Consider the following 25,040-nt stretch of genomic DNA (forward strand, 5'->3'; position numbering starts at 1 on the left):
GTGAACTTTAGAGGTACTAAAGATTACCGAAATACATCTGAACCATTAAGTGTAGGTAGCACTGAGCACACAACAAACCCTAATGACAGTCCTGCGTAATGAGTAATGAATCAATTAGAAAATGGGTGATGAGGAGTGGCTGCTGAGTGTTGAGGACATATCTCAGGATAAATCGGGTTGGCTTGGTGGGTGCTGCACGCCTGAGCCCTAAACGGACTGGGAAGGTAGGCACGGCGGCGCGCCCGGGCAGCGGTGACGTTGTTGGGCGAGCGGCTCCTGGCCTCCTATTAGTCCGGCGTCTCCTCCTAGAGTCATGCCGTCTGGGGACGGCAAGTCGCCGGCGAGGCAGGCGGCTGGGGGCGAGTAGAGATCGGAAGCGCGCAACAGAACAGAGGGGAATCGGTGCCTGGGATGACCCAAAATCCCAGGGTGGGCCGGCCCACCGTGGGCACCCTGTAGAGATACACACCCGAGCGGTGAACATGCATTTTCGAAACTAATTTAGGAACATTTAGCTGACCAATTAAACAACTCTGTTTTAATAATATCAGATTCGTATTTGAACAACTAAGCTTGTTTAGCTTGATGGGTGGAGCAGTGTTATTATGACACAAAGCACGTATTCTGATCGTATAGTGATCATAAAAGGGGGAAACTCTAAGCATATTTTTTTTAGCAAAAGTGGGTTTCCCCTCCGATTTCTATTAAAGAAACCACCACGGAACCAACATGATCAATTAAACCCTAAGCATGATCAATTAAATTGTATTATGGTTCTGCCATGGCAGATTTGAAGCTGCAAACCAGAGAAATGATATTTAGCCTCCATTGTTTGCTTCGAACTAAGAACTAAATTCTAAGAGCTGAAAAGAAAGTAGAGTAACCAAGTTAAGATCTATTTTCTGGTTGAGATCAAAAAGTTGCGGAGATATGAAGTACCACCTCTCTTGCGGCGCCCTGTAGGCATCGGGGGTGCGATGGCTGTCGGTGGCGTTGAAGCAGATTTGCGATGGTAGATGGGTGCATCGGGGGATAAGTCCCGTTGCGGTGGAAGAGAAGGTCGTGTGAGCGGCCCCGGCAAAGAGGACGATGGCGCCGATGAAGCGAGAGGACGTGATGCAAGGTTGTTGGTTTGTCGCCGTGGATGAGAAACGTCCATCCCTAGCAATGGACGACGCGGTCTTGGTAGGCGCTCCGGCATGGTGGAGGACGGTGGCAATGGATGTGGTGGAGGACGGCGGCGATGGATGGGGTGGCAGACGGAGGCTGGTGTGGGGATGGGGTGTTCTAGCGCGGATGGTGTTTGAATGGGAAAATGGAGGGAGAGGTATGGGGAACCATGTTTTTGGGACGCGCCTGTCTGAAATATGGGAAGTTACGAACTTAGCCCCCGTTTAAAATTTGGATGTCTCGTCGGTTGGGGATAGGACAGTAATCTCGCATCTCGCCATATTTTCCCAGAGCGATTTCGGGCGAGGAGAGGGTGGTTGGCACCCATGGTTGGCGCCCACGGTGTATGAACGGGGCTGACAGGTAGGGCGGTTGTGTCACGTCCGAGTGAAGTTACAAACCTGCCCCTATTGAAAATATTTGCCTACATCGATTTTGGCCGAGTCGAGTTTGTTTTGCCGCCCATCGTGTATGAATGGGGAATGGAGGGAGAAACAGAGGTCTTTCGGACGAGCTTGAATCAAATGAGTTTTGCCGCCCATGTATGACGCCCACCGTGTCGGAATGGGCTCAGAGGCGGTCGTGTCACGTCTAATTGAAGTTACTAACCTACCCCTATTTAGAGCAGTGGAAATCGGGTCGATGGATTGTCTGTGTAATGGGTAGAAAGTAATTTCCATCTCCCAAACACTTGGCTTCGGGCAGCCGACAGGGGAGTGGACATTTTGCTGCTTCCTTCGAATTTTGGGACAATAAGTATCCATGTTTACCCTGGCAACTAAATTCGAATCCATTTTGTATTCCTATATGAATCTTTATAAATCATTCTATGTGTTTTTATATATCTTCAAAAGGACGACAAAGATGTATTCCACTGTCATATATGAATATGGTTTACAAATGCCGATACTCAAATTCATAAACTAGAATCCAGTTTAAGGTGAATTCGAATATTTGGAACACTTCATGTCCAACTCAAATGTCACACGCAGCATAATGTGTACTCCCATTTAGATATGTACACAAGCGATGTATCAAGATTCAAATACCGAGTCAATCAACCAAGAATGTATAGAACTAACAGACATATAAACACTTATAGAGTATATGGATCAATAATATCAACTAACACACATAAGCCAGGCCGCTGTACTTTTTTTTGGCTACAACAACATCCTTTTTTTAGCCAGCATCTTGGCCCTTTCCAACGCGTGCCACTTATGGTCCATCTATACCACTATTGTTGCTGAATGCACATTCAGTCCGATTGGCATATTTGTAGGTCTCGCACAGCAATCCAAATGAAATGTCTCCGAGTCTTATCAATTAATACAGACTTGTGCTCAAATAAAATTACAAACCAAAAAAACAATTATTACATGATCTCTAAAACAAATGGTTTGATTGATTACATGAATAGACAACACAAAGGTTATTCAATTATGGAAAGAACATTTCACTTATGATTTACCAAGTAGGAATTTAATTTCCTTTTTTCCTTTGGGACCTTAACAATCTGGTCAGTCTCAGCTTGCTTCATTTTGAAATCCACCAAATATTTAATGGTTGTCTTGAGTACTGCTTGTGATTGTGCTGTTTGCTTCCTCAACGTGTCAACTTCATCTCTAAGTGCAGAAGCAGAATCTCTTTCTACCACTAGTTTAGCCTCTAGAGCATCAGAAGTTGGCAATTCATAATGCACAATTGGGCCAGTGCCACTACTGTGGGATGATGCAACATCCATGGGGACCTCGCTCTTTGATCTTGGGCTAACCTGTTTTTCCATTAAAGTTCTGATTGGATTCAGAAAAGTTGAAGTTAGCAAAACATCTCAACTGGTAGTTATAACAGCAAACCAGTTAAACAAACAAGGAATTAAAGAGTGTCAATTGGATGCTGAAAAGTAGTTATTAACATCATTGTAACCCATTGTTGCAGCAGCAAAGCAGTTAAACAAACAAGTAGATATTTAAGTTAAGGCAAACAGGTAATTCTTAACAGTAAGTATCAAACACATAGATAGGCGCAGTCTAAAATATGATTAACAGGTTGTGCCATTATGTAATTAGTAGCAAACTAAATTAAGCCAAGCAACATAATTGAACAATTTTGCAATAAGTGGCTAACTAAAATTCCGAGAAGCAGGTAACTGGACTTACGCTAGTTCTTTGTACAGGCACACTGCAACTTCTTTTTCGCTTACAAGGTTGTACGAAGGAGTCCATGGCATCAATTGCTTGGATACGCAGTCCCAATACTTCTTTCTTCCCACACTGCATGGGTAAGTCGAATGGCTAATCTGGTAAGATGGTGCGTCCTTGATATGTTATATGAGGGCGTGTAGTCAGACTAGTTGTAGCCAAACACATCACACTGGCTTTTACTATATATTTCATGCGATTACTTTTGGCATATCGAGATCTAAGCAATCTACAATAGGATGAAAAGACTAGCATCCTTCACATTATTAGCAAACTCAGTTCATAGAAACAAGCAATTCAACCATTTTGTGGGTAAATCAAAAGCGCCACTGGAATATTTTTCACTATCCAATCATACACGCAAAAAGGGGCGACACCACCATAGGGGCTGGTATGGGTGGCTGCCTCAGGTGGCTGGAAAGTGTGCACCTAGTTTGAGTCGTCCAGGTTGGCCCACGCTAGTTTTGTTCGTCCCAACGCACGAGCAGGCATTGTAAAAAATGAAGAAAAATGTTTCAATTTGGATGGGCCAATAACATAAGTGCAAGGCAGGCCCTATAGCAGGCTCGCGGCCCAAACGAGCGCCTCCCATATCGATCGACAGCAGGAAAAATCCCAATTCATTCGCTCCAGCCTCCAGTCTGGTTCGCTCCTAACCTAGCTGCCGCTGGACAGACCGACACAACACTTCCTCACGCCCTCGTTGAAGGGCGGTCACCGGGCTTCAAGCGAACGGAAGGACAAGAAAATGAAGATCCAACCCTGGGTGTAGCCTGCGTGGGAGGCAGCGGTGGCAGCACGGGCATGGCATCAAGCTTGCGCAAACGGGCAGTCGCAGCTTGCAAGAGTAGCATGCGCAACGAGCGGGTACTGATGAAGCTATGTACCTAGGGTAGGGGCACGGACCTGTCCAAAGAGCCCTACCCAAGGACATCCCTAGAAGAAGTCACCTTTCAATCGACTTGAAGATATCCCATTCGACCAAGAAGCTATCACTCGACCATGAAGCCAACCACTCGACTGCCAGGAGACCTAAAGTCACTCCGCAGGCAAACGGTCGGTTATTAAGTAGTATATATGGTCATTATAGCACTTTATTAGGGGCGTTACCAGTAACGCCCAACCTTAAATGTACCTTAAACCCTGCATCACTGAGGGCAGGAGAGGGCCGTCGAACTCTATATAAGCCACCCCCCTCCTCAGTATGAAGGGTTCGCACCCCTGTTATTCAAACACACATAATCCAATCGACCGCCTCCGGGCTATCTGTAAAGGTGAGAAAATAACGATACCCGTCATGAGCCTCAATATTCATCGGACCACATACATCAGTATGTATGATTTCCAACAAATCTGTTGCTCGCCCCATAGTTCCGGAGAACGGCTTTTTAGTTGTCTTGCCCATAAGGCATGGTTCGCGAGTACCAAGTGATTCATAATCAAGTGATTCCAAAAGTACATCAGTATGGAGTTTCTTCATGCGCTTTATGCCAATATGACCCAAACGGCAGTGCCACAAATAAGTTGCACTATCATTATCAACTATGCATCTTTTGGCTTCAACATTATGAATATGTGTATCACTACTATCGAGATTCAACAAGAATAGACCACTCTTTAAGGGTGCATGGCCATAAAAGATATTACTCATATAAATAGAACAACCATTATTCTTAGATTTAAATGAATAACCGTCTCGCATCAAACAAGATCCAGCTATAATGTTCATTCTTAATGCTAGCACCAAATAAAAGTTATTTAGGTCTAAAACTAATCCCGAAGGTAGATGTAGAGGTAGCGTGCCGACGGCGATCACATCGACTTTGGAACCATTTCCCACGCGCATCGTCACCTCGTCCTTAGCCAGTCTTCGCTTAATCCATAGTCCCTGTTTTGAGTTGCGAATATTAGCAACAGAACCAGTATCAAATACTCAGGTGCTACTGCGAGCTCTGGTAAGGTAAACATCAATAACATGTATATCACATATACCTTTGTTCACCTTGCCATCCTTCTTATCCGCCAAATACTTGGGGCAGTTCTGCTGCCAGTGACCAGTCTGTTTGCAGTAGAAGCACTCAGTGTCAGGCTTAGGTCCAGACTTGGGTTTCTTCTCCTGAGCAGCAACTTGTTTTCTGTTCTTCTAGAAGTTCCCCTTCTTCTTCCCTTTGCCATTTTCTTGAAACTGGTGGTTTTATTGACCATCAACACTTGATGCTCCTTCTTGATTTCTACCTCCGTGGCCTTTAGCATCGCGAAGAGCTCGGGAATTGTCTTATTCATCCCTTGCATATTATAGTTCATCATGACGCTTTTGTAGCTTGGTGGCAGTGATTGAAGAACTCTGGCAATGACACTATCAACAAGAAGATTAACTCCTAGTTGAGTCAAGTGATTATGATACCCAGACATTTTGAGTATATGCTCACTGGCAGAACTATTCTCCTCCATCTTGCAACTATAGAACTTATTGGAGACTTCATATCTCTCAATCCGGGCATTTGCTTGAAATATTAACTTCAACTCCTGGAACATCTCATATGCTCCATGACGTTCAAAACGTCGTTGAAGTCCCGGTTCTAAGTCGTAAAGCATGGCACACTGAACTATCGAGTAGTCATCAGCTTTACTCTACCAAATGTTCTTAACGTTGTCAGCAACATCTGCAGCAGGCCTGGCACCCAACGGTGCTTCCAGGACATAATTCTTCTGTGCAGCAATGAGGATAATCCTCAAGTTACGGACCCAATCCGTGTAATTGCTACCATCATCTTTCAACTTTGCTTTCTCAAGGAACGCATTAAAATTCAATGGAACAACAGCACGGGCCATCTATCTACAACAACATAGATAAGCAAAATACTATCAGGTACTAAGTTCATGATAAATTTAAGTTCAACTAATCATATTACTTAAGAACTCCCACTTAGATAGACATCCCTCTAATCATCTAAGTGATCACGTGATCCATATCAACTAAACCATAACCGATCATCACGTGAAATGGAGTAGTTTTCAATGGTGAACATCACTATGTTGATCATATCTACTATATGATTCACACTCAACCTTTCGGTCTCAGTGTTCCGAGGCCATATCTGCATATGCTAGTATCATCAAGTTTAACCCGAGTATTCTGCGTGTGCAAAACTGGCTTGCACCTGTTGTAGATGGACATAGAGCTTATGACACCCGATCATCACGTGGTGTCTCGGCACGACGAACTTTGGAAACGGTGCATACTCAGGGAGAACACTTTTATCTTGAAATTTAGTGAGAGATCATCTTATAATGCTACCGTCAAACAAAGCAGAAAAAGATGCATAAAGGATAAACATCACATGCAATAAATATAAGTGATATGATATGGCCATCATCATCTTGTGCTTGTGATCTCCATCTCTGAAGCACCGTTGTGATTGACGAAGCTATGTACCTAGGGTAGGGTCATGGATCTGTCCAAGATACCCTCCCCAAGGACATCTCTAAAAGAACCAGAAGCAGTCATAGAGAAATCATCATCCACTCGACCATAAAGCTATGTTCCACTCGACAGTCTTGAAGACACTCGACCATGCGAACAACCACTCGACTACCAGAAGATGTGAAGCCACAAACTCTGCAACGGTGAAAGTGGAACTATCCCTAGGTGGTTTTGGTAATTCCTAACAACATATAGCTCATTGAGCTAATGCTATTCCAAGATTAATATTTCAGGAAAAGCTCAATGAGTGGCATGGCATGGATGAGAAAGTGGACCCCTCAAAATATTAAGGACAAAAAGATTGGCTCAAGCTCAAAGCTCAAGACTCTACATTTTATATTTCAGTGATCCAAGATCACATTGAGTCTATAGGAAAAGCCAATACTATCAAGGAGGGATGAAGTGTTGTTTAATGAGGTTCTTGCTTCATAGTGCTTAGTGATATGCTCCAAAACCCTCAACTACCTTCCCACATCCACATATGACCTAAACCAAAAGTCAAACTCGGCCCTACCGATTCTTTCTATCCAGCGCCACTGAGTTTCAAATGTCATAGCCACTGCCACAAACCCTAGGCAAATCGGTCTCACCGATAGGGATCTCGATCACACCGAGATGGGGTTGTAATCTCTCTGTTTCCCTTCGTAACATTTTGGTCCTACCGAGATGAGCAATCGGTCCCACCGAGATTGCAATGTAAACTCTCTGTTTCTCTTTTGTAACATTTCGGTCCCACCAAAATGAGCGATCGGTCCCACCGAGTTTACCTGACCAACTCTCTGATTAGCTTATTACCAAAATCGGTCCCACCGAGTTTGTGTAATCGGTCACACCGAGACTACGTTATGCCCTAACCCTAACCATATCGGTCCTACCGAGTTGCATCTCAGTCCCACCGAAAATCCTAACGGTCACTAGGTTTGCTAAATCGGTCCAACCGAGTTTTTCACTTCGGTCTCACCAAGATTGGTAAATTGTGTGTAACGGTTAGTTTTTGTGTGGAGGCTATATATACCTCTCAACCCACTCTTCATTCATGGAGAGAGCCATCAGAACAAACCTACACTTCCATCTTACTTTTTCTGAGAGACAACTACCTACACTTGTGTTGAGGCCAAGATATTCCATTCCTACCATATGAATCTTGATCTCTAGCCTTCCCCAAGTTGCTTTCCGCTCAAATCTTCTTTCCACCAAATCCATATCCCGTGAGAGAGAGTTGAGTGTTGGGGAGACTATCATTTGAAGCACAAGAGCAAGGAGTTCATCATCAACACACCATTTGTTACTTCTTGGATAGTGGTGTATCCTAGATTGGCTAGGTGTCACTTGGGAGCCTCCGACAAAGATTGTGGAGTTGAACCAAGGAGTTTGTAAGGGCAAGGAGATCGCCTACTTCGTGAAGATCTACCGCTAGTGAGGCAAGTCCTTCATGGGCGATGGCCATGATGGGATAGACAAGGTTGCTTCTTCGTGGACCCTTCATGGGTGGAGCCCTCCGTGGACTCGTGCAACTGTTACCCTCCGTGAGTTGAAGTCTCCATCAACGTGGATGTACGATAGCACCACCTATCAGAACCATGACAAAAACATCTATGTCTCCTATTGCGTTTTAATCCTCCAAACCCTTCCCTTTACATTCTTGCAAGATGCATGCTTTACTTTCCGCTGCTCGTAGACTCTTTGCATGTTTGCTTGAATTGTGTTAAGATTGCTTGACTTGTGCTAAGATAGCTAAAATCTGCCAAGGACTAAAATTGGGAAAAGGGTAGATTTTTATTTGGTCAAGTAGTCTAATCACCCCCCCCCCCTCTAGACATACTTTCGATCCTACAAGTGGTATCAGAGCTTTGGTCTCCATTTGCTTTGACTTCCATAGCTTTTGGTGGTCATAGCCTTGGTTTCACAACCTAGGAGAGTATGGCATCTAGCGAGGGAAATTATCACTGTAGAGGTCCTTACTTTGATGGTACTAATTTTGCTAGTTGGAAGCATAAGATGAAAATGCATATTCTTGGACATAACCCCGCCGTTTGCGCTATTGTGTGTGTTGGCTTGCAAGGTGAATTCTTTGATGGGAGAGAACCGAATCGTGAAGCTACCGTGGATGAGTTGAAGATGATACAGTATAATGCTAAAGCTTGTGATATCCACTTCAACGGATTGTGCCCCGAAGAATTCAACAAAATCAGCCATCTTGAGAATGCAAAGGGAATTTGGGATACTTTGATTGACATGCATGAAGGTACCGACTCCGTCAAGGAATCCAAGTTGGATGTGCTTCAAAGTCAACTTGACAAGTTCAAAATGAAGGATGGTGAAGGTGTCGCTGAAATGTACTCTAGGCTTGCTCTTATCACAAATGAGATTGCCGGCTTAGGAAGTGAAGAGATGACCGACAAATTCATCATCAAGAAGATCCTAAGAGCCTTGGATGGAAAATACGATACCGTATGCATTGATCCAAATGATGCCAAATTACAAAGATCTCAAGCCAACGGAAGTCATTGGAAGAATTTTTGCTCATGAGATGTCACTCAAGGATAAGGTGGAAGTTCACAACAAATCAAGTGGTGCATACAAAGCCGCATGTGAAGCTCCCACATCATCAAGTGAGAAACAAACCTTCAATGAAGAATTAAGCCTAATGGTGAAGAACTTCAACAAGTTCTAAAAGAATAGAAGCAAAGAGAGAAGTTCCAAGTCAAGGTCCTACAATGACAAAAGATCTTCTAGTCGAGAACGAAACTGCTACAATTGTGGAAGACCCGGACACTACTCCAATGAGTGTACGGCTCCCCACAAGAGAAGAGAAGATTCTCCCAAAAGAAGAAGTAGAAGAGAAGAATCACCATCAAGGGAGAGAAGGAGTAGGGATGATCGATATGAACGAAGACACCCTCGGAGAAGCAAGGATTTGGAAAGGAAGGACAAGTCATCAAGGAGCTACACAAAATGAAGACATCAAGCTCATGTTGGTGAATGGGTATCCAGCTCCGACTCCGACAATGACTCTGAGAGAAGCTATCACTCCGACTCCGAATATACTCAAGATGAAGGTGTTGCCGGTCTAGCACTTGTGTCAACCAACTCCTACGACATATTTGATTCACCAAATGAAGGAATTGGAAGATGGTTCATGGCCAAAGGTCCAAAGGTATCACACCCCGAGTATGTTGATTTCAATAGTGATGAAGATGACTTGTTAGATGATGATGAGTTACTTGTTGACAACTATAGTGATAAATACTATGATGAAATGAATGACAATGATAAGGAGAAGATTGAGTCTCTAACTAAAGAACTAAACACTCTTAAGTTAGCTCATGAAAATATCTTAGGAGATCATCGAGAACTTTTAAGGTCTCATGAGAAATTATGTTTTGAAAAGCTCAACCTTGAGCAAGAGCATGAGTTCTTAAAGGCAATCAATGATGATCTTCACAAGAAAAGTTCTTATTACATTGCCAAGCATTTACTCTTATCCACTTACATGCCTCAAGTCAAGTCTAGTAACAAGAACAAGAAGGATTATTCTTCTAGTAGTAACAATAATCATGCTAAATCCAATATTGTTGCTTCTAGTAGTTCTGTTGATTCCACTAATGATTCTCTTAGCCAATTTACACTTGAGCAAGAAAATAGCTTATTGAAGGGAATTGTAGAGAAAGGTGTTTACAAGAACCTTGCCGGGAGTAAGCAATTCGAAGAAATTGTACGCAAGCAAGGAAGGCACCAGAAGAATCAAGGTATTGGTTTTGAACGAAAGTTCAATGCCAATGGAGTTGAGTGGGAAGAAGATCAATACAACAAGACGAAGTTTCTTCCTCAATGAGAGAAGTATGATCCTACTTCATCCAAAGGGACACAAGCTCAAGATGATCTTCCACCACAAGACCACAAGCAAAAAGGAAGGACAAGCTTCAAGAGGAAATTGATGCATTTGAAGAAGCTCCTAAGGCCTTGGTCAAGTGGGTTCCCAAGACTACATCAAGTTCCACTTCATCAAGTACAACTACAACTCCGAGGATTCCCATCAAGATGGTGTGGATCCCGAAGAAGAAGAACTAGAGAGTTCTTGAGGGTGACTCCGCCAATATACTTCACTCTTATCATTTTGGCAAGAACAAGTGCAATCAACTTCCACATCTTGCACTAGTTCAAGGAGTCACAAACCCTCTTGTTGGTAAGAGAAGGGACAAGGTAACCTAAAGCTTTCATAGACATCATCTTGTGTGTGCATCACTCTATGTCTATGGATACCCTTGTTTGTTCCTTGTGGGACTAACCCGTGTAGGTATTGAAAGTGCAACTCACTCCTAAGGATAGCTCCAAATGATTTACATCAACATAGAGCATCCACATCTTCAACACCTACATGAAGTCATCATCGACAAAACCCAAGGTTAGTTCATCCCTCTTAGGGGGGATCTCACATCTAGGGGGGGCTTTACTCTAACAATTGAGTTAAAGCAACTCTAATGGTGTGAACACAACAACGCTTTATGTAAAAGTGGTAACCACACTTATGCTTAAACGATAAGTATGACCTATGATCAAATGTTCTCATTTGACTCCTAAATCAATATACTCATATATAGATGACCTAGTCATCGCCAATTGCTTGATAGATGCTAGAACTGTTTGTGCATGATTTGCCACATATTTCATTTGCCATTTTATTGTGTGAGCATGTTGGTTGCATAATTTACTCATTCGAGGATATCCACTTGTTGTTTTGATTGATTGGTTTCCTTTTCTTGTGGCCAAGTGGATGGACAATAATGCCTAAGAACCTTCTCTAGCTATCTATGCTTTTCTCGTCTCAAACTCAATTCATGTTGCATCACAAAATTTGATCAAGTCAGATTCGAACCACTCTGTGTGAGGAGCACTCGGAGTCCCCGATTCGTCATAGACTTAAACTTCCAAAACTTCTTTGTGTGTTTCGGTCTGACCAATTCACCATTTCGGTCATACCGAGATCACTAAGTCGATCTAGGTTTTCAATCTCGGTGCAACCGATTTGAACTTTTCGGTCGCACCGAGTTGCAGTAACTGCTTGCAGTTATGCATCTCGGTGCCACCGAGTTGTTCCACTCGGTCACACCGATAGGGTCGGGCTATATATACCCACGGGTCAAATTTTGGAAAACTTTCCTAACCTCCTCGACCCGCGCTTAGCCCGCTCTGCCTCCAGGGTCTCCGGATCGTCTTCCTCGTCGCCAGCCGCCTCCTGCCGCTGGTCTCCGCCGCCGTCAACAGGAATCAACCCCGCCGTTGCCGCCGTAGTGAGTTCATCGCCCAACTAGGGTATGAACTCGATCACTGTGCTATCCCTATCTGATTCCTAGCACATTGTGTTCGCCATGTATCTTGCCACGATTGAGATCATTCTTATCCAGTCAAAACACTCTGTAGTTTAGTCGTGAATTGAGAATTTAGGGTTAGGTTTCCGCCGAAACCATCTCGGACCCACCGAGTTGTGGAACTCGGTACCACCGATTCGGCTCAGGCCATTGCACATGTAATTTTCAGTCTGATCGAGAATTGCAAATCGGTGTGACCGAGTTCAGGACTTTGTGAAACCCTAGCAGTGTCAGTGCCACTGAACTGTGACTCGGTCTGACCAAGTTCACTAGTTTAGGTTCCAACAGCTCCTTCGGTATCACTGAGTTTACAAATCGGTTGATCCGAAATGCTTTCTGTGGAAAACTAAAACTAAGTTTTTGACTCATTCTTTTGCAAAAACCTCTGCATTTTGTGATGCTCATCCACTCTATCTCATCTATATCTATTCACAGGGTCTGCTGTCAGTGTTTGCAATATGTCTGATCAGAGTGACAGCCAGAACAGGTCAGAGGAGCAGGTTCACCTGAATGAGGGCACTAGTCCCTCTAGCAGCTTAGATGATGGTAGCAGGAGCACCCCAAGCAACTTACCCAAAGCTGCCACCAGGGCCAGCAAGAAAAGAACTTCAGAGTCAGAGGATGAGGACTATGTGGCTGAGGAAGAAGAAACCACCTCAAAGAGAAAAGTCCTAAAGAAGGAATATGGCACAGCTGCTACCACCAAGCCAGGCATGAAGCAAAAGGTTCCTGCAAAGAGAATTCCAATATCTAAGGCCAGAGCATCTACTCATGTCCCTTTGGAATCTGAACCCAAAGAGGCTGCTGCAGAAGGGAAGAAGAGGAAGGAGAGGGTCAAAAATACCACTACTAGAGTGCTTGGGAGATCCTCAATCATGAGAGATTCTAAAGAGGAAGTGGAAGAAGATGCTGCACCAGCACCCAAAGCTCAGAAGCTTATGGGTGATGCCATCAGGGCAGGGGCTGTTCCATCTAAGCCTAAGACTGCTCCAAAGGCTGCTGCTCCAGCTCCAAAGCCAAAACCGAAGAGGAGCACTAGGAACATCCCTGCTGAGGAAAAGAACAAGGCCCCAGTGCCTAAAACTGAAATGGAAGAAGAAGATGATGAGTCACATGTCTTGAGGAAGCTGAAGCCAAAAATCCCAGATCACAATGACGCTCATCCAGTTGCTGAGAACATGAAGATTAGGAAGGACTCAGGTCTAAGGCTATGGAGAGAGTCAGATCCATATGCCACCAGGAGGAGGACTGTTGTGGACTACAGGTTCCATACAAAGGAATAACAGGACTTCTATGAGATAGCGTTGCTTGACAAGAAGCCCATAGTGTGTGACATGAGATGGGTCGACTGGGACTACATCAAGGAGAATGAGGATCACTATCCAGGTGTACATGACAGTTTCAAGGCTTGTGGAGTCGATGAGTTTGTGGCTCAGAAGCTCACAAAATGGAATGATGAGCTCATCATGCAGTTCTACTCCACAGCTCATTTCTACCCAGATGGAAGGATTGTTTGGATGTCTGAAGGTACGAGGTACCAGTACACGGTTGTTGAATGGGCGAAGTTGATCAATGCCCCAAAAGAGAGTGAAGATGACTTGGATGTCTATGCCAACAAGAAGAAGGATCACAACACCATGGCACACATCTACAAGGAGATCCCAGATGCTGCTCTTGAGACACATAAGTTTGGATCTGTACATTACCTTCTGTCAGGCTTGCCTACTATCAACTGGATCCTCAGGCACACTCTCTTGCCAAAATCAGGTGATCACAAGATGATCATAGGCCATGCAATTAACTTGCTTCACATCTTTGATGTCCCACAGAAGTTGAAAGTCATGAGCCTAATAGTTGAAACTATCAAGAGGACAGCTGCAGATCAGAAGAGGAGTTGTGGGTATGCCCCATAGATCTAGGAGCAGATCAACTCCAAGATGGGCACTGGTACATATCTGCTGGACAAGGAGCACATGCCTATCTATCCAGACTTCGAGGGCAACACTGTGGTTATGAATGAGGATGAACCATCTTCTGTGCACGCACAAGCCAAGAAGGAGAAGGCAAAAGCTGAAAAGGCTGCAAGGATGCCAACTACTGAAGAAGCATCTCAGTATCTCCAGAAGAGCAAGCAAGATCAGCTTCGCTACCTGATTGCATCCACTATGAGGATTGAGAAGGGACTGGCCACCCTGACTCAAAACTAGGAGAGCTTGGAAAGAATCATGGAGCAAAAGTTCTATGACTTGGATGTGAAGGTAACTGAGATCCAGTCTGTTGTGGAGCAACTTCAAGATGATATGCAGCAGAGGAAGGGCAAGACAACCACTGATGCACTTGCCAGAGTGCTTAGAGCTCAGAGGTCTGCTGCAGTGCCTGTTCCAGACACCAGAGCCACGTCATTTGCACCAGCTACAGCTTCAGTGCCACCAGCTCTAGCACCTACTCCATCAGCTCCATCTACTTCGACTGAAGCCTTCGTTCTTGGAGTTATCCGAACACCACCACTTGAAGACCAAGCCTGAGAGACGATTTAGTGCTATGCATTTTCTAGGAACTTTTTAGTAACTTGTTGCCAAAGGGGGAGAAAAATGTATAGATCATAGGCTTCGAGAGAGAGCGTTGCTTTTTATTCTCTCTTCCTTTGGTGGTTGAACTTTATTTGCTTTGCTTGTTTGAGATACTTTCTGTCTGCGTGATACTTGGATGATCATGTGTTTGATCATATGCTACATTAATGCTTGTTGGATGACATTATCTTTTTATCCCTATATGATCATTCACTTTGCTTGGTGATGAGTGCATGTATTTAATTATTATCATTTTGAGTGCTCCACCAAGATGTATGTGACATGGAAGATTAACCCATGAGCCTAATTCTCTGTGCATTTGCATTCCAAAGCAAATCATAAACTATGCACAAATTTAGGGGGAGCTCTTGCTTTTCACATACTTCTCAAAGCGACAATGTTTTTCACTCTTATTATCATTTGTCGAAGCTTTGATCTATATGTTGTCATCAATTACCAAAAAAGGGGGAGATTGAAAGTGCAACTATCCCTAGGTGGTTTTGGTAATTCCTAACAACATATAGCTCATTGAGCTAATGCTATTCCAAGATTAATATTTCAGGAAAAGCTCAATGAATGGCATGGCATGGATGAGGAAAGTGGACCCCTCAAAATATTAAGGACAAAAAGATTGGCTCAAGCTCAAGTGAGTCTATAGGAAAAGCCAATACTATCAAGGAGGGATGAGGTGTTGTTTAATGAGGTTCTTGCTTCATAGTGCTTAGTGATATGCTCCAAAACCCTCAACTACCTTCCCACATCCACATATGACCTAAACCAAAAGTCAAACTCGGCCCTACCGATTCTTTCTATCCGGCCCCACCGAGTTTCAAATGTCATAGCCACTGCCACAAACCCTAGGCAAATCGGTCTCACCGATAGGGATCTCGATCACACCGAGATGGGGTTGTAATCTCTCTGTTTCCCTTCGTAACGTTTTGGTCCTACCGAGATGAGCGATCGGTCCCACCGAGATTGCAATGTAAACTCTCTGTTTCTCTTTCGTAACATTTTGGTCCCACCGAAATGAGCGATCGGTCCCACCGAGTTTACCTGACCAACTCTCTGGTTAGCTTATTACCAAAATCGGTCCCACCGAGTTTGTGTAATCGGTCACACCGAGACTACGTAATGCCCTAACCCTAACCATATCGGTCCTACCGAGTTGCATCTCAGTCCCACCGAAAATCCTAACGGTCACTAGGTTTGCTAACTCGGTCCGACCGAGTTTTTCACTTCGGTCTCACCGAGATTGGTAAATTGTGTGTAACGGATAGTTTTTGTGTGGAGGCTATGTATACCCCTCCACCCACTCTTCATTCGTGGAGAGAGCCATCAGAACAAACCTACACTTCCAACTTACTTTTTCTGAGAGAGAACTACCTACACTTGTGTTGAGGCCAAGATATTCCATTCCTACTGTCGGGGATATACCCCGCGGTGTAAACCGGCCGGAAGTTAACCCGGCCGGACTTGGCGGTTTATCTGAAGACCCCGCTAACACTTGGCGAGTTACCGGCGACCCGCCTTGACCTGGCGATTTACAAGCAACCCACCTGGTCATTATGACTCACTGGTGATCCGGCGTGCGGGACAGACAGATGACAAGGCCCAAGACCCAGAAGGCCGGTTCACGTTTAATGGTGGGCCAGTTTATGAGAAAAGCACAAGGAATATTCCCTTACAAAGGAGGCAAGACTAGGACTCCACTTGTAATAGAGTAATCCTAGTCCTAATAGGACTAGTCATGTAAACCGCCCCTTCAACATATATAAGGAGGGGCAGGGCTCCCCAAAAGGGGACAAGATTGACAAGTTCCACAAGTTGGACAAGTTAGGTTTAGACAATAGCTCTCGAGATAGAGCACTCTTGTAACCATGATCATCATCATCAATATCAATGAAGCAGGATGTAGGCTTTTACCTCCACCGCGAGGGGCCGAACCTGGGTAAAACATCGCGTGTCTCATCCCGCTCAACCCCTCTCAAGCTACCACATAGATGCGTTGGCCTCGCGACTAAGTCCTGACACTAAGGACATCTGCCGTAACAATTCCATGACAGTTGGCGCCCACCGTGGGGCATGCGCACGGTGGTGCTGAGTTTCTTGGAGGGATCTTTCCCAGGGATTAAGAAGGTTACAACTTTTCGGATTAAGAAAACTCAACTCGGAAGGGTTTCCATCAGCTTCAAGTTCACCGGTCCAGATTTTACAAATCCATGAGATTTAAGGCAAAGAAGAATTAGGGTCAAGATCGATCCGCAACCGCTGTCTTACGATTTAGTCAGTCGTTTTCAAATCGCCAAAGCGGAAGGACGCATCCGATTAAATTAATGCCTCGTGTGTGCCTGCTCGCTTAAGAAGGATTGCTCTTCGGGCCCGCCTTGAATCGGCTGTGCTTTAAGCCGCTGCGACCTAGAGTACCTTGCCGGCTCTGACCTCCTCCAGCTTGCTCCACGCGTGGCAAGCTGCCCACCGGTTCACCTGCTCCAAGCAAATATACTGATAAAGTTTTTCGACGAGATCGTCACATCTACGGGAAGACTCCGGGTCGTTCCCGTGGCCTCAGATGGGTTCCGAGTCAGCTCTGCCATGAGATGGTTTTGGCAATTCTCCGTGATTTAGCGGACTTGGATGTGGATTAATCAAATCACCACAACCCGGCCCCGCTTCAGAGCTGTTGTCGCCGGCTCACTGTTCGACCCACCTCCATCAGTACGCTTCGGGGCTACCTCGTGTTAAGTCGTCAATGATCCAGTCCGCTGCTGCGGAGACCTCAAACCGCTCGAGTCTGCTGCTGCAGATAGGGCGGCCACAGTCGACCCGTTTATGCCACGGCTTTCCACCTCCGAACTGGCTACCTCCTGCTGCCGCTTTGCTTTGCATCTTCGCCACCGAGTGATGTCACCGAGTCGCCCTCGCCTTCACACGCAGCCGCAAGTCGCCGAGCCATAGTGGGTTTGCCTTGTTCTACAATGCCCGCGTCTCCCCTGGCCGTGCTCTGTCCCCGTCGTGGTCAAGCCCCTGCTACAAACCGCCTCGTCGGCCTCTGGCTTGAATCGCCATCGAGTTGCCGCACAGATAATCCGGCGCCATCGCCGAGCTACAGCAAATTTTTACCCAAAGCCAAGCCGCCGCTGCAACCCGTCGAAGTACGGGAACGATGAAGGATATGAGTCGTCCCCGCATCATGCTGCCTCCCCGAAACCGCCTCTGCGCTTACCACCATCACCCAAGTCACCGCCGTCCGAGTCGCCCTGGATTGGTAACTCATGATTGTTGCCTCTGTGGTCGAGGACCCGTCTTCGATCGATCCGCCGTGGCCCACTCCGTCAACTTGGTCGCCTCAAACTTGGGGGATCCTCTCAGCCACCGCGCTGTAAGCCGGCAGAACCACCGCCGCCTCCGAGTGGCCCGCTCCCGAGTCGCCGAGCCTCTCCCGCCGTCCTCAGAGTACGCGCGCCCGGCGGGCTGACTCCATCTCCTCCCACGCACCGGTGCCTTCCGAACCAGCCCTGGTCAGGGTTCCACCGCCGACCCGGCCTCTTGTCGTGCGTTGACCCGGGCTTGTCTCACCCTTCTGCCGTGGGTGTTTCCGTTTCTACAAACATTATTTATGGAACATCGGACGGCCGAGCAAATCAGGTGATGTCCATCTAAAATTTGTTTTATTAACACATATTATTTCCATCAAAGGACAAATTACTTTGATTTTTATATTTTTATACACAGGACTATTATTCATTACAAATGTGGTTTACACCACGGATTGATAATATTCTGCCTGGGGATAATCCGAGACATATCACATAATGAATGGACGCACACCAGCTATTGCCCTTGCGGTCCGGTCCACATCAGCTTGTTGGGATCATGTCTGCTCATTGTCAATGGACGTGCACAAATCGTTGCCGACCGTGCGGTCTGGTCTATGTCAACACACCAGGCCGCACCTATTTGCATGAGCTGTTTCTTGAGTATGAGCAAGTCGTCAACTTGGAGGAAAATTATCATCAACCGTCGTCTGCACTGGATGGTTCAATGGACATGCACACAAGTCGCCGCCACTACAGTTTGGTTAAACTTGAAGGAGCCAGTTGGAAGGAACCATTGGCCGAGTTGCTGACACGGCTCATACGGAATCATTTATAACCCGCCACAGTCACCTCAACCTTCTGTGGATTCACATCGTGCTATCAACATCAATGATATACAAGTTATGCCGGTTTATATCACGATCAAATATGGAGAGTCTCAGGCCAACTCCTCGAGGCACCTTTGAGACTCGGGGGCTACGATGACATGACTCAGCAAATCTTGCCAGTTTCAGCCGGTTTAAGAAACACAGGACGATGGAGAGATAGATAACCCGGTCCCGGAGACTACTGTTATATTGATGAAAATTTAAAGGCCGTCAGAAAATTTCCGGCTTAGAAAGTATATGACAGTTACAAAATCCCGGCTCAATGAAGAAGATCTGGGTCATCAAAAAGGATTCCGGTTTAAAATCCGGCTCAAGGGAAGTCAGTCTCACTGAAGCTCTCAAATATCCGGTTTACAATCCGGCTCAAGGGAAATCTGTTCTCCCACAAAGCTCTGAAGCGCTCAAATCCGGTTTAACAATGTCTGGTTCAAAAAGGAATTAACTTCTCGCAATTTCGAGTTTAAAGGCTGTCAGAAAATTTCCAACTGAAAATGAAGATTCCGGTTTAAAGTCTGGTTCAAGGGAAAGATATCTCCCACAAAGCTTTGAAGCTCTCAATATCCGGTTCAAGATCCCGGTTCAAGAAGAATTTATCTCTTGCAAAAAGTTAAAAATTGCCAAAGAGGACCTGCTACCATGATGCGCGGTTCAAACATGGGTATCCCGCCTTACTGGCCTGACATATTATTGATCACATGGGGGCTTCTGCTTCATAAAGCGGGGTCTCTATTCTTTTACATCATGTGTGGTTACACGGAGTTGTTCTAAAGCGACCTCCGGTTTACCCCTTGAGTTAGCTTTTTAAAAGCATCATGTTATATCACTTGGGGGTTTGGTCGTGTCCGAACCAATACCATACCTCTTGATAGGCGAGAGCCACCAGATCACTTGGGGACTTGGTCATGTCTGAACTAGTCATGCCTCTTGATCGGCCTAAGGCCACAGAATCACTTGGGGGCTTGGTCGAACCCGAACCATTGCCATGCCACTTGGTCAGCATAAATGCCACTGTTTCATTTGGGGACCTGGCTGACTAGAACCATAGTTACACCTAACGGGAGCTTGGTCGTGTTTGCCCATGGTAACGCCATTTGATCAGCTCAAATAAACCTTTTTTGCAAACGGTTTTGTCATTGCTTTTGCTTCGCACTTTTCTTTGCAAGATACTTTTTTCTTTTTTATTGCGTTTTTTTAAACCGACAAAGTTTTCAACCAATCAATTGACGAAACACAGTTCACGTCAATCCGGAGACTATTTACACGGTTTGATCCTTGTTGTTAACATCCTCTTATGGAGTAACACGGTGTTTATCACAACCCGGCACGGTTTTATCATAAACCGGCACAATATGGAAGGAGTTATCAGTACTCAAGATTGGGGTTATCACCTTTGCTACAAAAAGTTGGTAAAACCAACAATGTGATTCAATGTCACAGGTATGATATATTTCATATTTGATTATTCTTAAATGCAGCCTTGGTTATAAACCCGGGTTATATGTTGGGCGTTATGACCCGTCCGGCGGTAAACCGCCAGGATACTTTACACTTGTTGTATGCAGAAACAGGTTGAATAAAGCATAATTACAAATCACCGGTGTTTATTGAACCGGCCTGGCTTTGGACTATAAGTTGCCAGTATATATTTGGATTGCGCCATTGGAATTATGGCCTTATAAATCATTGGTTATATTATTCAAATAGCCAACATGGCTGGATTTTTATTATGGTTATCAATAACTAGTATTATGAATAAGGTTTTCAAAGTCGCTTTAGCGCAATGGCTATCATATTATCAATAGATATGATTTATTCTACAATGGAAGGAATAGTCCCGAGTCACTGCAGGCTTACAACCCAACACTTGGGGGCTACATTATTCAAATCGAGATTACATGCAAGTCTCATGTCGCTGCAAGCATGCACCATGACACTTGGGGGCTACCAATTGCTCCTGTCAACAATTCAAGGTACACACATTTTCATCTATTATTGAAGGATCCATTGCTCAGTTGGTAAAGCACAAAGCTCTCAACCTTGTGAATATGAGTTCAAGCCCCATGATGGGAGTTACATAATATAATGTTATTCTCAATGAAGTATATATAAAGTCCCATCTCAATATTATCTTACTGAGCCGGCCCTTGGAGGCTACACGTGGATGTTAAAGTCTACATGATCATATTTTCAAAGTCCCTGGTCATTATTTACATAATGACCCAGCCCTTGGGGGCTACACTGGTTGAAGTTTTTTATGAGCATCAGGAAATTACAAGTCCCAGGTTGCTGCAAGCATGACAACCCGGCACTTGGGGGCTACATATATGGAGTGTTCAGTTTATATGATTCAGATAAATTAATCAGATTTCTTCAAGGTTGAAACACTTATTGGAGCAAGTCTTAAGTTATCACTATGTTCTCCTTTTAAGACTTGGGGGCTACAGGTATTATGCACATAAAGGAGGAACATCTTCATTTTATCAGTTTTGAGCAAATCAGGAAGATCAATTACATGACCCGGTGTCGACAACAATTATGACCCGGCGCCATCAATATTTATAAACCGGCCATTTTGGTAATATTAAACCGGCAAGTTTTACATCTTCAAACCGGCTGAATATCACATAAGTATTTTCATGCCCATATTTCTTAAACCGGCGGAGCTGAGTCAAAGGAGTTATTCTTCACAATATTTCTCAATGACAAGCCAATGTCGGCAATTCATTATGAAGCTGGTCTGTTGACCCGGATTTCCCAAAAGGAGGAAATAACAAGGACTTAAGGATGATCAGGTACCGGTTTACAAAAATTCTTAACCCGAAGCATAACATGTCAAGTTTGTTCTTGTGTTTATTTTGCAGCATAAGTTTACCATGAATAAATACAAGCTAAACTTGGGGGCTAATGTCGGGGATATACCCCGCGGTGTAAACCGGCCGGAAGCTAACCCGGCCGGACTTGGCGGTTTATCTGAAGACCCCGCTGACACTTGGCGAGTTACCGGCGACCCGCCTTGACCTGGAGGTTTACAAGCAACCCACCTGGTCATTATGACTCACTGGTGATCCGGCGTGTGGGACAGACAGATGACAAGGCCCAAGACCCAGAAGGCCGGTTCACGTTTAATGGTGGGCCAGTTTATGAGAAAAGCACAAGGAATATTCCCTTACAAAGGAGGCAAGACTAGGACTCCACTTGTAATAGAGTAATCCTAGTCCTAATAGGACTAGTCATGTAAACCGCCCCTTCAACATATATAAGGAGGGGCAGGGCTCCCCAAAAGGGGACAAGATTGACAAGTTCCACAAGTTGGACAAGTTAGGTTTAGACAATAGCTCTCGAGATAGAGCACTCTTGTAACCGTGATCATCATCATCAATATCAATGAAGCAGGATGTAGGCTTTTACCTCCACCGTGAGGGGCCAAACCTGGGTAAAACATCATGTGTCTCATCCCGCTCAACCCCTCTCAAGCTACCACATAGATGCGTTGGCCTCGCGACTAAATCCTGATACTAAGGACATCTGCCGTGACAATTCCACGACACCTACCATATGAATCTTGATCTCTAGCCTTCCCCAAGTTGCTTTCCACTCAAATCTTCTTTCCACCAAATCCATATCCTGTGAGAGAGAGTTGAGTGTTGGGGAGACTATCATTTGAAGCACAAGAGCAAGGAGTTCATCATCAACCCACCATTTGTTACTTCTTGGAGAGTGGTGTCTCCTAGATTGGCTAGGTGTCACTTGGGAGCCTCCGACAAAGATTGTGGAGTTGAACCAAGGAGTTTGTAAGGGCAAGGAGATCGCCTAGTTCGTGAAGATCTACAGCTAGTGAGGCAAGTCCTTCATGGGCGATGGCCATGATGGGATAGACAAGGTTGCTTCTTCGTGTACCCTTCGTGGGTGGAGCCCTCCGTGGACTCGCACAACCGTTACCCTCCGTGGGTTGAAGTCTCCATCAACGTGGATGTACGATAGCACCACCTATCGGAACCACGACAAAAACATCTGTGTCTCCTGTTGCGTTTGAATCCTCCAAACCCTTCCCTTTACATTCTTGCAAGATGCATGCTTTACTTTCCGCTGCTTGTAGACTCCTTTCATGCTTGCTTGACTTGTGTTAAGATTGCTTGACTTGTGCTAAGATAGCTAAAATCTGCCAAGGACTAAAATTGGGAAAAGGATAGATTTTTATTTGGTCAAGTAGTCTAATCACCCCCCTCTAGACATACTTTCGATCCTATAAACGGTCGGGATTTAAGTCATAGCTTTAATAATCATTTATAGCACTTTACTTCGGACGTTACCACTAACGCTCCTCCTTTATGAACATTGAACCCTTGTAACAGAGGAGAGCTGGGGTCCTGGTGCACTCTATATAAGCCACCCCGTCCTCTGGGACAAGGGTTCGCACCCTCTATAATTCACACGCATATATCCAGTCGACCGCCTCCGGGTTCCGAGACGTAGGGCTGTTACTTCCTCCGAGAAGGGCCTGAACTCGTAAAACTTGCATGTACAACTCCTCCATAGCTAGGATCTAGCCTCTACATACCTACCCCCCTATTCTACTGTCAGATCTAGAACCACGACAGTTGGCGCCCACCGTGGGGCATGTGTCTTAGCAACTTTTTGGAGAAGTTACAATTTTTTCGATCCCCTTCATCATGGTTTCAGGCGGAGGTTTGGCTGAGGGCCGCGAGATCCATCTCGGCGCGCTCGTGTTTGTCGTCGACGACTCCTCTTGGCTTTAGGAGGCTCCACTCGACGTCGACGCACTCCCCGTCCGCGGGGCAACGCACTTTCGCGCGTGCGTCCATGGCGTCCTCCTGCGGCAGCCGTCGACCCAGTATTGATCGGCTCCTATGGCTTCCCCCTTCCTGCGGCCCGCCGGAGCAAATGTTCCGGTCGATCGAGGCTTAAGCAGTGGGTGAAGCATGCAGTGGCTCGCCAGTCGGCCACCCCTCAAGTCACGGCAATCCAGCCCGACGAAACCCTCTATGGACTGTTCGATCTGTCGACTGGCTCCGTAGAGACTGCATCCGAGTGCGATAGCAGCGACCCAACGGCAGAAGTTTTGATGGTCTATGGACCGCGCAGTCCTCCTGGCTTCACCCGTGAGGATGGGGGTGATGGGGGCGGCGATCCATCGCGTATTCATGAAGAGTACCGCCCCGAACCCCTCTCCTCGCAGCGGAGAGAAGAACTTCGCCACCGGAACATGGATGCACTTCACACTCCTATCGTTGGAGAAACCCCTGAGGCCCAGGCCTTGGAGGAGGCGCACGTGGCCAACTTGGCTGAGCGCACTCGACTGGAGAACCTCCAGCGTGCACTCGACGAGCGTGCTCGATAGCGCGCTCCTGAATCCAGTCGACGTCAACTCTTTCCGCCTCCGACTCGGGTATACCGAACTCCGATCCAGAATCTCGTAGCTGCATCCTGGATAGCGGAGTCAATCCAACCTTCCCAGTCAGAAGCTGGTCGAGGTCTGGTGTAGATCCGAGCTTTGCTCCGTGTGGCAGGAGAGCAGAATACAGCAGTATCTCAGTCACGGAATAGGATCCATAGCAGGTCCATGGTTGCAGACACATTCCAGTCGGCTCACAGCCCAAGATCGCCCCCGAGGCGCGAGGGACGTGAAGACCGACGAGATCAGTACAGAAACCGTGAGCAGTATGATCACCGAGTCGATTGGGATGATCATCGTCGAGTGCCCACACCTCCCCCAAGGAGTGGGTCATACGTGCCTCGGCAACATGATGACAGACGCCCTCACAGTATGGGGTGAGGGATTCCAGTCGACCCCAGAGAGCCGGGCTTTGATGCGAGATCTATTCTCGTTCAGGGCTTGGTCGACAGAAACAAAGCTCACCAAGAGGGTCGTGATAGAGATATACCAACCAGCAGCAGGGTGCATGTCTCAGGTCCGGAGTGCTTCAGCAGAGGCATCAGGGCTGCAGTGATTCCCCTCAACTTCAAGTTGGCGACTGGAGTCAGTAAGTTCACTGGTGACTCCAAGCCTGATACTTGCCTTGA

This window comes from Triticum aestivum, chromosome 1A (assembly GCF_018294505.1).
Source record: "Triticum aestivum cultivar Chinese Spring chromosome 1A, IWGSC CS RefSeq v2.1, whole genome shotgun sequence".
NCBI lineage: Eukaryota > Viridiplantae > Streptophyta > Magnoliopsida > Poales > Poaceae > Triticum > Triticum aestivum.